The sequence below is a fragment of the Sus scrofa genome, chromosome 14 (genome assembly GCF_000003025.6).
Source record: "Sus scrofa isolate TJ Tabasco breed Duroc chromosome 14, Sscrofa11.1, whole genome shotgun sequence".
NCBI classification, from domain to species: Eukaryota; Metazoa; Chordata; class Mammalia; order Artiodactyla; family Suidae; genus Sus; species Sus scrofa.
The window spans coordinates 132,564,130-132,577,045 of record NC_010456.5 but is presented as its reverse complement, the minus strand read 5'-3'; the positions used below and the strand labels follow the sequence as shown (position 1 = coordinate 132,577,045).

Below are 12,916 nucleotides of genomic sequence, written 5' to 3'. Positions count from 1 at the left end.
AAGAGTTGTGTATCCAACACAAATCTTCACAGAATAGATCCGTCCCTCCCCAAAATCTCTCGTGCTGCCACTTGGCAATCAAATCCTTCCTCTATTTTATTGGAAGTACAATTAAAACTCTAACCAAGAATGTGCCCAAGGATTACCTTTTGAGCCTGCATTCACAAGACACACACACACGCACAGCCTCCTCCTCAGTCCCCTTTCCATTTTCTGAAATTATTATCTCAGAGCACTCAATGCTTAACCCCTCACTGGGGTTATGACTTCTAGAGAAAATAAATGGCAACAAATGGGAACCACCTCAACTTTTGGCCACCAAACCCATACATCGTCCTGCATCACACCCGTCTATTTCTTCCCTCCTAAGAAAGGCCCATTCTCTGGATCCCATCCCACCTACTTTGGCAGGATTTCAGCCATATTTTTGTCTTCCCAAGGTTTTCCCATTTCTCCCTGCTCTAATTCTGACGGGAACCATCCTTGAGCCACTGGGGATCAGCCTCTCCCTCCTCCCCGCAGAGCCACAGGGTATCTAAGAGTCGCCTAATTTGCTGCCTCTATCTCATCACTCATCTGCCCCCCAACATGACTGTGCCCCCACCAATCACCAGGCTCTCCTCTCTAGGAGATCAATCATTACTATGCTTTTCAGAAGTCAGTTTATTCTCTGCAGCATTCTTGGTTCAGCTGAACACCCTGTTTGGCTTCAAGAAGACTGAACTCGGAGTTCCCGTTGTGGCACAGTGGTTAACGAATCCGACTAGGAACCATGAGGTTGCGGGTTCGATCCCTGCCCTTGCTCAGTGGGTTAATGATCCGGTGTTGCCGTGAGCTGTGGTGTAGGTCGCAGACGTGGCTTGGATCTGGCGTTGCTGTGGCTCTGGTGTAGGTCAGTGGCCACAGCTCCGATTCAACCCCTAGCCTGGGAACCTCCATATGCCACAGGAGCGGCCCAAGAAATGGCAAAAAAAAAAAAAAAAAGATTGAATTCAAAGACCCTGGCCAAAACAAGAATCAGCAGACCCTACCACGGCCCCACCCATCTCATTGTAACACCCCCTCCCCCACCTTGAACAACCTGGCCTACTCCTTCCTGCCCCTATGAGGAAAGGTATGTGGCCCACTCCTCATCCCCCCATAGGGCCCTTATATGCCCCCAACCAACCAGCAGGTGGATACGAGACCTCCCTTCTCCCTGGGTATAAAAACGCAGACAAGACCACATACTCTGTGTTGGCTCTGTCTTAAACTCTTCTTTCTATTCGGCATCAGCTCTCCCTGACTATCAGGAAGTCCTCCTGCTACGCTGGCAGCGTCTCTTATCTCAGTAAGCTCTACTTTTTCACACTGACAAGCATCCAAAAATTCTTCTGACCCTCATGCACAGACCACGACACCCCCTCCTTCCAGATGCTCCATCTCCAACTCCCAGGACACTGCTGTCCTCATTCTCCTCCTCCACCTGACCCGGGAGTGTGAGGGAAGCTTGGCAAAGGCTCTCCCAGAACCAAAGGAGCCAAGCTCCTCTCTCCGACTAGGCCCCAACTTTGGGCTGAATCCAAGACCCTCTCAATCCAGTTTTAACAAGAATCCCGCTGGATCAGATTAATGAAAATCCCCTATACTGGGTGTCTGATCACTTTGGTCTGCCTTCAGCAAGATCCTGTAGGGGGTGGGTTCTTATTCCTGATGTTTCCTCTTTATAATTTTCCAACCACTGCCCCCCCCACCACCACTTCATAGCTATAAATCTCTGCTTGTCTTTGGAGTTGAGCTTGATCCCAGTCCTTATTACAAAACCCAGTGCAGCAGTCCCTTCCGGAATAAAGTTTCCTTACCATTTAACAAAGATCATGAATTAGTTTTGTTTTGTTTTTTTAATAATCTTTTGGGGTGGGGAGAGGGGAATGGACAAATAAAGGCTCATACTTTGTGGGTAGAGTAAAAACTGGTATAATCACTATTATATGAGATAGTGAGGATAACGACATACATGCTCTAAGGCTCAACAAATCCACCTGAGTTCATATGCACAAGCACACACATGCAAAGAACGCTATGACATCTGTAATGATGAAAAATTAAGAATACAATTATCCATCAACTGAGGAATGCGTAAGTTGTGGTATACTGATTGAATAGAATATTTTGTTTTGTTTTTGTTTTTTTTGTTTTTTGTCTTTTGGGGCCACACTGGTGGTATATGGAGGTTCCCAGGCTAGGGGTCCAATCGGAGCTGTAGCCACCAGCCTACGCCAGAGCCACAGCAACAGCAACGCGGGATCTGAGCCGTGTCTGCGACCTACACCACAGCTCACAGCAATGCCAGATCCTTAACCCACTGAGCAAGGCCAGGGATAAAACCTGCGTCCTCATGGATGCTCATATGTTAACCATTGAGCCATGACAGGAACTCCCTTGAATCGAATTATTTTGCAGCAGTTAAAGTAGACTAGGATTTATCCATAATGTATAATAAATATAATAGTAAGCACAGAAAGCTATCTGCAAACGGACTTGTTTAGGCAGAGAGCATTTATGCACTCCTTAAAAACACACCAGATTCTAGTATACATTCTCACTGACACACACTGATGTAGTTTAAAAACATAAACAGGAAGCATACGCTTCGGCTTCAGGAGTGCGGTTTCACTGTGATTTCTTTTGTGTTATGATCCCTACTCATCTCGTGGGAAACTCACAGAAGTTAAGGTGCACTAAGTAATTCAAGATGGAGTCACAGAGGACAATGTGGACACCCAGCTTCTTAGGGTGATAAATTAAGTGGTAAGGAATTTGTTTGGTGCAGTCTGAGGAAAGACATCCGTGAAGAGAAGAACCAACTGATGGAGACAAGATCCCCTGGGCTGTAACCATTACATGGACAGGGAGAAGCCTTAGAAAGAACACTGAGGAGACTCGAAGGCTCTCAGCTGTTCAACCCGACTCTGTGCTGCTGAGCTGGCGCAGGAGGATGCTGTCGGAGGCCCTGCTGGAGCGGAAGACAGCGTTCCCCCACGTTTTTCTGGAGACGCATCCTGGACCAGGACTGCCACTTGCGCCAAGACGCCTCCCTCCTGGGCTTCTCCTGGGAGGACTTGTTACCCCCTTTTCTAGTTTCCCTGCTTCGACTAACCTGTGTTGGGTGCTAACTGTGTATAATAAACCAGGTGATATCAGCTACGTTTTGTCTGGTCTCCAGCGCCGTGATCCATACCTGGCCTCGCCACTGGGGCCCCGGGTGCAGGTGACCTTTGTGGGAGTGCAGGGTTCATGCAGAATGGTTGCATTTCTTTTTAAAAAATACCAAATGTGGGTTGTGTGTAAATGGGTACCAGTTATTTTTTTCCCACACTCTTCTGTGTTATTAGAAATATTTGATAATAAAAATTTTGACACTAAGACTTTTAAAAATGCATAAATGCCCAAACCACGTGTTCTTTGGGTTTTCAAAGTAGGATTGTTTTTAAAAATGCTAGCTCTAGGTCTTAAATAATACGTGCAGCATCACACTACAGACAGTTTTATGATTTCTTCAAAGCCTGACTACCAAATACAGTTACACATAATTAAACTAAAGAACTGGCTTATCCTGGAAATTTTTCCCAATGACTCTGTTAGTGTCTTTGACATGAGTGCTCCTGAGATTTAAATCAGGGGATGTCACTCTTAGCACCCAGATCACCTCGGGGAGCTCAGGTAAGAAGAGAAGTATTTCAGGCCCACCAACCCAGACTCTGATTCAGCAGGCTCAGGATGATGCCTGAGCTTCTGCATTTCTAATGTGTCACCCGGGCTGGACCCTGCAGTTCACATGCTTGACTCTGGATGTAACTGAGCAGGGCCCTGGGGTCTCCTGGGAACAAGCCTTGTCTGTGTCCCCCATTTCTTTTTCAGGAAACAGGCTTCATTCAGCCTCCCTGAACTTTCCTGAGGTCCAAAGGGCAGGTTCAAACAGTTGCTCCTCAGGGAAGGGAGGGGATGCAGAGATCGGGAAGGGGCTGTCCAGAGACAAGAGTGCAGCCTCCGGGCAGGATCCAGGTTCCTCCTAATATATCTTTGAGTTCTCCCACAGAGCCAAAACCCTAACAAATGGAAGATGTCAATGTAGCACTCTTCATTCCAAAAGAAGGAGCATCAGAATCAATGCTGGGACCACCTAAACATCAGCTTTGAAAAACAATGCACGCTTGCTTCTACCCTGGTCCTCATCAGTGACCCTATTTTCTACTCCCAAACTATAAAACCACCTCCCATTTGCTCCCAAAGAGGGAGGACACACACGACAGTCTTTAGGGCATTAGCCGGCTGTGACCCTCCTTTGTCTGGCAAAGCAATAAAGCTATTTTTTCCTCCTTCATCCAAAACTCTTGTCTCCGCATTTCTACTTGGTACCAGTGGACAGAAGCCGAGTTTCGGCAATGTGGGAGAGTAAAAACTTTCAAAAGCCACCAAGATAAAGGATCCCTGCTCCCCTTCCATCATGCCTGCACATGTCTGACTTAAAACTTTTTTTGTTTTGAAATGGTAACTATGCTGAAAAAAGCCGTGGTCCTGTCCCCATCCAGGCCACTTTCAACCTCCCCCATAGAGGAGCTTACATCTTAAAAAGCTTATATGGCTTATATAAGCTATCAGCTAGAGCTCATGTATTTTAGAAAGCCTTTATCGTCTTATATTATTGTGGTATTCTTCACATATGAGTGTAAGCAAATAGAAATATAGTTGCTTATTTTCCTCCTGGGCCTTCTAAAAGGTGGCATCCTCTGTACCCTATACTTTCTGGAGATATTCCACATTAGGACCTAGAGGTATCCTCCCTCATTCCCTCTTTTGGGTTGCAAAATAGTTCACTGTGTACAAGAATGCTTTTTTTTTTTTTTTTTAAATCAGGCCACACTTTAGGAGGTATGAGAAACTAAGCAAGGTCACATCACCAAAGAGGCAGGGAAAGGAGTGGGGGAAACTTAACATGTAACAGAATTCCTTTCCTCATTCTATGTAATGCTTGTGAAAAAAGAGCTCTTTGCCTTGAATATATCAATCCCTACCTTGACTGTGGACTTGGTTCTAATGGTAGGGGTTGGGATGGAGGCTGGGAATAACTGACGACTGACAGATTTACAGGAGAAAAGACATTTCTTCATGTTGGCAGATGTACTTTCAGGAGGCTTTGTTTAAATTCAGGTAGAAAGGTTTCTTGCTTGCGGCTGCTGAATGTTCAAATGTTTTAGGTTTATGGAAATTTTCCTATCACTTTGGTGGGTTGTAATTTCCTTAGCATTGCAACAATACTGATGTCCAGGTTTCAGTGATTGTACCATTAAGATGTAACTGATACAGAATACTAACTCAGGGAGTCCGTGTAGGAGCATGGGCTTCCCCCCTTCTTTGATGGGGCCACTGATTAACATTTGTGGCTTAAAGGCTCCAGGGAGTAACACCCCCACACGCCTTGTTTACTATAGGGAGTGAACCTACGCCCAGATGGACAGTAATCCCTAATCCCCTGTGCCTCAGTTTACGGGAAGGACAAAGAAACTATGAGACTTACAGGACATTTCCACCCCTAGGACCCTACTGGACAAGGACTGATATGGGGAACTGAATAAGGCCAATGGGAGACCACACCTCTCCGGACCCCACGTTGTTACCCCCCCAACTTTAAGGAATAAAACCCCCTTCCAATAGGTGAATGGTTAAGCATCCATAGCATATCCCTATCACGGTATGGGGACTGACATGGAACCTCAAATTCCAATAAAGATTATCCCAAGACATTGGAGATTTGAAAGATGCAGGGGTGGGGGAGTTCTTGTCATGGCTCAGTGGTTAACAAACCCCACCAGTATCCACAAGGATGCGGGGTTTGATCCCTGGCTTTGCTCAGTGGATTAAGCATCTGGTGTCGCCGTGAGCTGTGGTGTTGGTTGCTGATGAGGCTCAGACCCCCTGCTGCTGTGGCTGTGGCATAGGCCAGCAGCTGTAGCTCCAATTCGACCCCTAGTCTGGGAAACTCCATATGCCACCTGTGCAGCCCTCAAAAAGACAAAAAAAAAAAAAAAAAAAAAAAAAAAAGGTGCGCTGGGGTGTGGAGGGGGGAGTCTTAGCTGACTAAAAGCAGCAACTACTGCAAAATGAAGCTACTATAAATCCCCTCTTGGGGAGTTTTATGGAAAAGACCATTATACTTAGATAACTTAGACAAACATTGTCATCAACTTTCTTACCTCCTGACTTTTCAAAAATCTATTTGGTCTTTCCTAAAGAACTCTGTTTTTCCCACAGAATCAATTTCTCCCCAAGCCCTTTTCCCTGTTAAGTTAGGTAAATAAGACTTCAGCTACTTCTTTTGTTGGCTCCTCTATGCAGGTGAAGTAATAAATCTTTCCCTCCTGTTAATCTGTCTTCTGTCTGTTTAATTCGAAGGTGCCAGGTACTAAATCACAGAGAGGAAAGGAACTGTGTTTTCCTCCTCTATAATGGAATACTACTCAGCAATGAAAAGGAACAAAGTACTGATTCAGGCAACAACTTGTCTGTCATGAGAATTATGATGAATGTAAAAAGCCAATTCCAGGGAGTTCCTGCTGTGGTTCAGCGGTTAACAAAACCGACTAGCATCCATGAGGATGCAGCTTTAGTCCCTGGCCTCGCTCAGTGGGTTAAGGATCCCACGTTGCTGTGGCTGTGGTGTAGGCCAGTAGCTACAGCTGGGATTTGACCTCTACCCTGGGAACCTCCATGTGCCTTGGGTGTGGCCCTAAAAAGACAAAAAACCCCCACAAACCTAAAAAACCTGGCTTGAAGGCACTTCCCCTACTACTATTTCCTTTTTGGATACCTCCTAAATATGCATATTTTAAACAACCAGTACACAATATCCGGCATGAGAAATACAGTGTTTACGTATTTATTCATTCAGTTCTTCAAAATCATTGATATAATTCTCATAAGCCATACCAATTCCTGTAATTTTTTTTTGTGTGTGTGTGTTTTTGTCTTTTAGGGCTGCACCTGAGGCACTTGGAGGTTCCTAGGCTAGGGTTTGAGTCAGGGACATAGCCAGTGGCCTATGCCTCGCCATAGCAACGCAGGATCCAAACCTCATCTGTGACCTACATGGCAGCTCATGGCAACACCGGATCCTTGATCCTGGCAAGGTCAGGAATGGAACTGAAACCTCATGGTTCCTAGTCGGATTCATTTCTGCTGCGCCACAACGGGAACTCCCAATTCCCGTAATTTTAAGGTCATTTCTGCTGCGCCACAACGGGAACTCCCAATTCCCGTAATTTTAAAGCCACAACATTTAGTCTGTCTAGTTTTAAAGGAATTTAATTTACTCTGCGTGGCGGATGATACAGATTTTTAAAACTATTTAATTTCAGCAAATAAATGCAGAATCTCACGCAGTTATGAGAAGTAATACAAAGAGATCCCGCACACTTTTTACCCAGTTTGCTCCAATGGTAACATCGTACAAAACTGTAAGACAATATCAGAACCAGCAAATTGTCCTTGAACCAAACCCTCAGCCTTATTCAGATATCTCCAGTTTTATGTGTAAATTTATACATTTAGTTCTATGCCGTTTTAGCACATGTGTGTTTTTGCATTATCCACCACCACAAACTACAGGACCGTTTCATCAGCACAAGGGTCCCTTGCGTTACCCTTATGTAACCACGCAGCATCCCTTCTTCCACCTCAGCTAGTCCTAACATCTGTATAATGGTATCATTGCAACATTATTAGATAAATGGAGTTGTATACTTGTAACCTTTTGGTCTGGGTTTTGTTTTTATTTTTTGGAAGCACCCGTGGCATGTAGAAGTTCCCAGGCCAGGGATCGAATCCCTGCTGTAGTTGTGACCTGTGCCACAGCTACAGCAACACTGGATCCTGCTGTGCCGCATGGAAACTTCCAATTTTAACCTTTTGGAATTGGCCTTTTTTTTTTTTTTTTTTAATTTTTTGCCTTTTAGGGCCGCACTCGTGGCATATAGAGTTTCCCAGCGTAGGGGTCTAATCGGAGCTGTAGCTGCTGGCCTATGCCACAGCCACAGCAACACCAGATCCAAGCCACATCTGCGACCTATACCACAGCTCATGGCAACACCGGATCCTTAACCCACTGAGCGAGGCTAGGGATTGAACCCACAACCTCATGGTTCCTAGGCGGATTCATTTCCCACTGTGCCACGACGGGAACTCCTAGACTTTAGACTTTAAGAAGTGTCAGCAAAACTTATCACTAGAGAGTTTTGGAAGTTGGGCAGGAAGACCATCTGGAAACCAGCGGAATATTAAAAGCTAGAGAAACAGGTGGTAGCTAAAGCCACAAATGAGTGTTGCACAGCTGAGGGAATGACAGCACAAGACAGTACAGGTCGGAGCCCTTGGAGGGCGTCCCAGCCCATTCTGGGTGGATGTGGAAGAAAGGCAAAGCACAAGCAGAGGCCAGGAGGCTTTGCGACGAACACACTCTATTCAGAACTGGAGCCGAAGCGGAAGAGGGATATCTTGGTCCCATCTTAAGAGCAAAAGTACAGAGTTTGTGCTTTTAGAGCAAAGAAGGCAATCCCGGGGAAGGGGAGGTGAGTGTCTTTTTTGAGATGTTCAAGGTACCATCCAGTAACCCAGGGCCAGTTTCTGGAGCAACTGGATTGAAAGTCGAGGCCAGGTGTGAACTCAGTGCGCAGAACCATGAAGGAGGTTTGAGGGCTCCCTTCCCTCAGTCTGATAACTATCTGGCCCTTTCAGGTATTGGATTATGCAGCGCCTGGCTTGGAATTCAGGAGTCCTGATTTCTCTTAATGATTCTTTCTGCTCCCAGCCTGGTTTCCCTGAAAAGGAGTGTGAGTCAAGGAGATGCCCGGTACCTGGTGAGGTACTGGACCTGTTTAGCACGCAGCTAAAAAATAAATAAATAAATAAGTTCACTAAGAATCCCCTCTTGTAAGATTTCTTTGGAAATAAGGGAAGGTTAGTCTCTGGTTTCATTTTTATACACTGGTAGTTTGGGGAAGAGAACTTGCTGACCTGGTCAAGGTCACACAGAAGGCCACAGGTCTCCTTTATGCGGGTTCCCTGGCACTGTGCCTTATCTTGGTTTATTTAGCCTTCAACTCAAGCAGTAGTTCATTCTTCTAGAAGGTGGTGGCTAGAAGGAGTCACCCGAGACTAGTGGAAAGGAAGGTTACATGTTTTGTAATTTTCAGCAACACCTAAGAACAGGTGTTAGATTTGCCTCAGGAATATGAACACGGAGAAGGGAGATATATACATATATACAGACAGTCACAGATGTCATTTATTACAGCAGTGAGCACTAGCCCCAATGGCTCCCTCTCCAGTGAATCCACATTAACTGCTCATACAGGTGTGGCAGCTGCTGGGAAGATATCTCTTGGTAGAGCCCTAATGTGAATTTGTTTGGGGGCCTAAAAGACCACTGGTAAATTGAGGTGGTCAGCTGGTCACCGTGAAGGCGTAATGTGAAAACCACTGGGGAGGACGGACAGAGTTGAACTTTCCCTAGCCCTATAGAAGGGCTCTTTTTGACGAAATGTTGTATTTTGGATTGGGCAACTTTGAAAAAATACAATGGGATATGCAGTACCTAGATCTTAAAATGGAGAGCCCAGGTTTAGTAAGAGTTCAGTGAAGGTTTGCCTAGTAGAAGATTGGGAATCCTGGAGCTATTAGGGAGTAGAGAAATAAACACTGCATAATTTAATGAACTAAAAAACATATAAACCTTGAAGGATAAAACAGCTTTAATAAATATGGGGGAGGAAAACCTTTCCCTTTCTCCCTTCCAGGTTCTTTAGCTGGTCTAATAATTAAATTGACATAAGACAGATTAACAGGAGAAAAAAAAAATCTGTACTTAAAGGAGCCCATAAAAATATGATACTCAAAGGAGTGACTGAAAGGAGGCAGCTTTTATGCCCTTTAGACAAAGAAACAATACATCTGTGAAGAACTGCCAGGACAAAGGGGCTTGGGCTTGGGGTGGCTGACGAGGGAAGAAGTAGCAAGGTCTGTTTCTACAGCCTTCCCGGTCCGCACGTCCCTGTGTCTGGGAATGAAGATGCTTCCCACCCTCGTGGCAGGGAGAGCACCTTGCACAGGGGAGATATACTTCCTATTTTCAGGGGAACAGAGGGGGTCAGTGTCCTTACTGCACTGCTGTTTCTTTCTTTCTTTTTTTTTTTCTTTTGTCTTTTTGCCTTTTCTAGGGCTGCTCCCATGGCATATGGAAGTTCCCAGGCTAGGGGTCAATTTGGAGCTGTAGCCACCGGCTTACGCTAAGAACCACAGCAACACAGGATCCGAGTTGCGTCTTTGACCTACACCACAGCTCACGGCAATGCCGCTGAGCAAGGCCAGGGATCAAACCTGCAACCTCATGGTTCCTAGTCAGATTCATTAACCACTGTGCCACAACGGGAACTCCATGCACTGCTCTTTCTTATGTAGCTTTTGTTCAAGATGATCAGTGTGCCAAATTGGCTTATATTGAAATGGTTTAAGTGGCATCTGGGCTCTTTCAAGTTCCTTCTGCAAGCTCCTGACCATTTATTTATTTTATAAAACCCTTTGGCAAACCTCAGAATTTCATCAGCTCCTGCTGGAATCTTGAAGATCAACTTCTGTGGTCCACAAACCAGATGTGGCACATAGCAGGTCAGGAGAGTTTACCGGGTTGTTCCCCACTCTCCTGGAGCACAGATTAGTATTGGATTACACCAGCGGTGCTTAATCAGGGGCAATTTTGCCCCAAGGGGACACTGAACATTCTCTAGAGAGATTTTTGGTTGTCACAACTCAAGGAGACAGGACAACCTCCCCCAATTGAGAAATATTTGGCTTCAAAGGTTGAAAATGCCAATACTGAGCAACCCTGGTCTAGCACTTAGGAAAGAAGGAATAAAGACAATGGGAGCCCCAAACAGGGCTAGGAGTCCAGGATCCCGAGAGAAAGGAGAAAGAATCTTATGGCTGCCGGAGAAGATCTTTATGCTTAGTCTTCCTGGCACCAGAGAGAAAGAAGGATGGCAAACGAATATTGATAAGGGAACACTGTCATTTCTGTACTGATGAGTAGTAACTGTACAAATACCTGTACTTTAGTGAAAACAAAAGGAATGTATCTGTGACTGTAGATCCTGTTTGTGCCACACTGCTACAGGAATAAGTACAGACCTAACCCCAGAACATGATATGGTCTTTTTTTTTTTGCTTTTTTGCTTTTTTAGGGCCTCACCTGCAGTATATTGACATTCCCAGGCTAGGGATGGAATCAGAGCTGCAGCTGCTGGCCATAGCCACAGCAACCGGGCCACGTTTGCCACCTACACCACAGGTCACTGCAACGCTGGATCCTTAACCCACTGAGAGAGGCCAGGGATCAAACCTGCATCCTCATGGATACTAGTCGGGTTTGTTTCCACTGAGCCACAAAAGAAACTCCCCATGATAGGGTCATGCCAGCTGAATTCATTCCATCCCTCTGTAAACTTATCACATCGGCTACCCTGGTATAACTATTCCTTAAACGAGAAGAGTGTATTCCTACTTCTACACCTTACACAACTCTGGAATCTCAAGCCTTCTGCTGCTTTCACCTAAACCTAAGACATCTCTTCTTTGGATGCTCAGTTCAAACCCCACCTCCTTCCTACAAGCACACCTGTCCAAACTATTTATTTAGCATTGGCAATACCTCATGCATGGCAATAAGCTAACACTTAATGACAGCTGACTATGCTGGGCACTACTATTTCAAGTGCCTCGCAAGTATATATGAATCAATCTTCACAACCACCATGACAGAGGTACTGTTATTCTCACCATTTTACAGATTAAGAAACTTAAGACCTAAAGTGGTTAAGTAACCAGCCCAAGATTATACTACTAGAAAGTGACAGAGTCTGGGTTCAAACCCAAGCAATTAGTCTGCAGAACCTAAATCCAAAACCATTATGCTACAGGTAACATCCCATCAATCAATCATATTCGTTAAATTACGTAAAAGAGCTCTAAAAGCTACTTCGGAGGGAAAGCCACAATAAAACCAACAAATCCAAACAAAAGAGCTTTCTGATTATCTTTGAGAAAGGGAAGGTAGTAATGTATGAAGGTGAAGTTTAAAAACAGACCAGAGTTAGAACACCAGCTCTATCTCTTTCTAGCTGAGTGCTCTGAGCAAGTCACTTCATCTTTCTCAGCATGAGCCCCTGCGTCTGAAAGATTAACCTACTTTTTAGGATGGTTGTGAGAACAACAATTATAAAACAGTATTAAACGGTAACCAAAAAACCGTATTTCTTTGTCACAATACATTAACATGGCTAATTTCCTTAATACCGCAAGCCTGTAAAACAAACATTAATTATCTTTAATGAAAAGAGCTTTGCCTCTGGGCATCAGAGTGAAGCAGCAGAGAGCCTTTAACTCATTAAAGAAAAATGCAAATAAATAAAAAAAGCAAACAGGCAGCCGAGGGAAAGTTCCCTGAAGTATAAGGACAAACGGGAATATATTCAAAAGTGTGAGTTCTGGAAAGCATGCCATAAGATTAAGATTGGCCGAATGACCAATGTAATGAAAACCTGACAAGAGAGCTGTGCAAAAATCAACAGCTTGTGTAGGTCCAGTGAGCAGTTCAAGCTCTAGGAAGTGAGAGAGGAACGGATTCCCCTGTGTAAAGAGCCCATCCATGCAATATGCTCATGTCCCAGCCAGAGGTAAGGAGCAGCGTAAACTCTTTTTGGCGGGTAAATCCGACCCACTCCGAGGTCCGTCTCTAACTTTGGATCAGGGCCGCGGAAAAGAGAAGCGGCAAACACTGCGCGGAATGGGACTGTGCTTATATTGCAACAATCTTTGGGCGGGGAGGGGG

General features: G+C 45.0%; 1 protein-coding gene across 1 annotated transcript in view; it reads right to left on the bottom strand.

Annotated features, from left to right (window-relative positions):
- ACADSB (acyl-CoA dehydrogenase, short/branched chain) overlaps positions 1 to 12,916 on the bottom strand; it is a 44,573-nt gene that overhangs the window by 30,529 nt on the left and 1,128 nt on the right. The window lies entirely within an intron of this gene.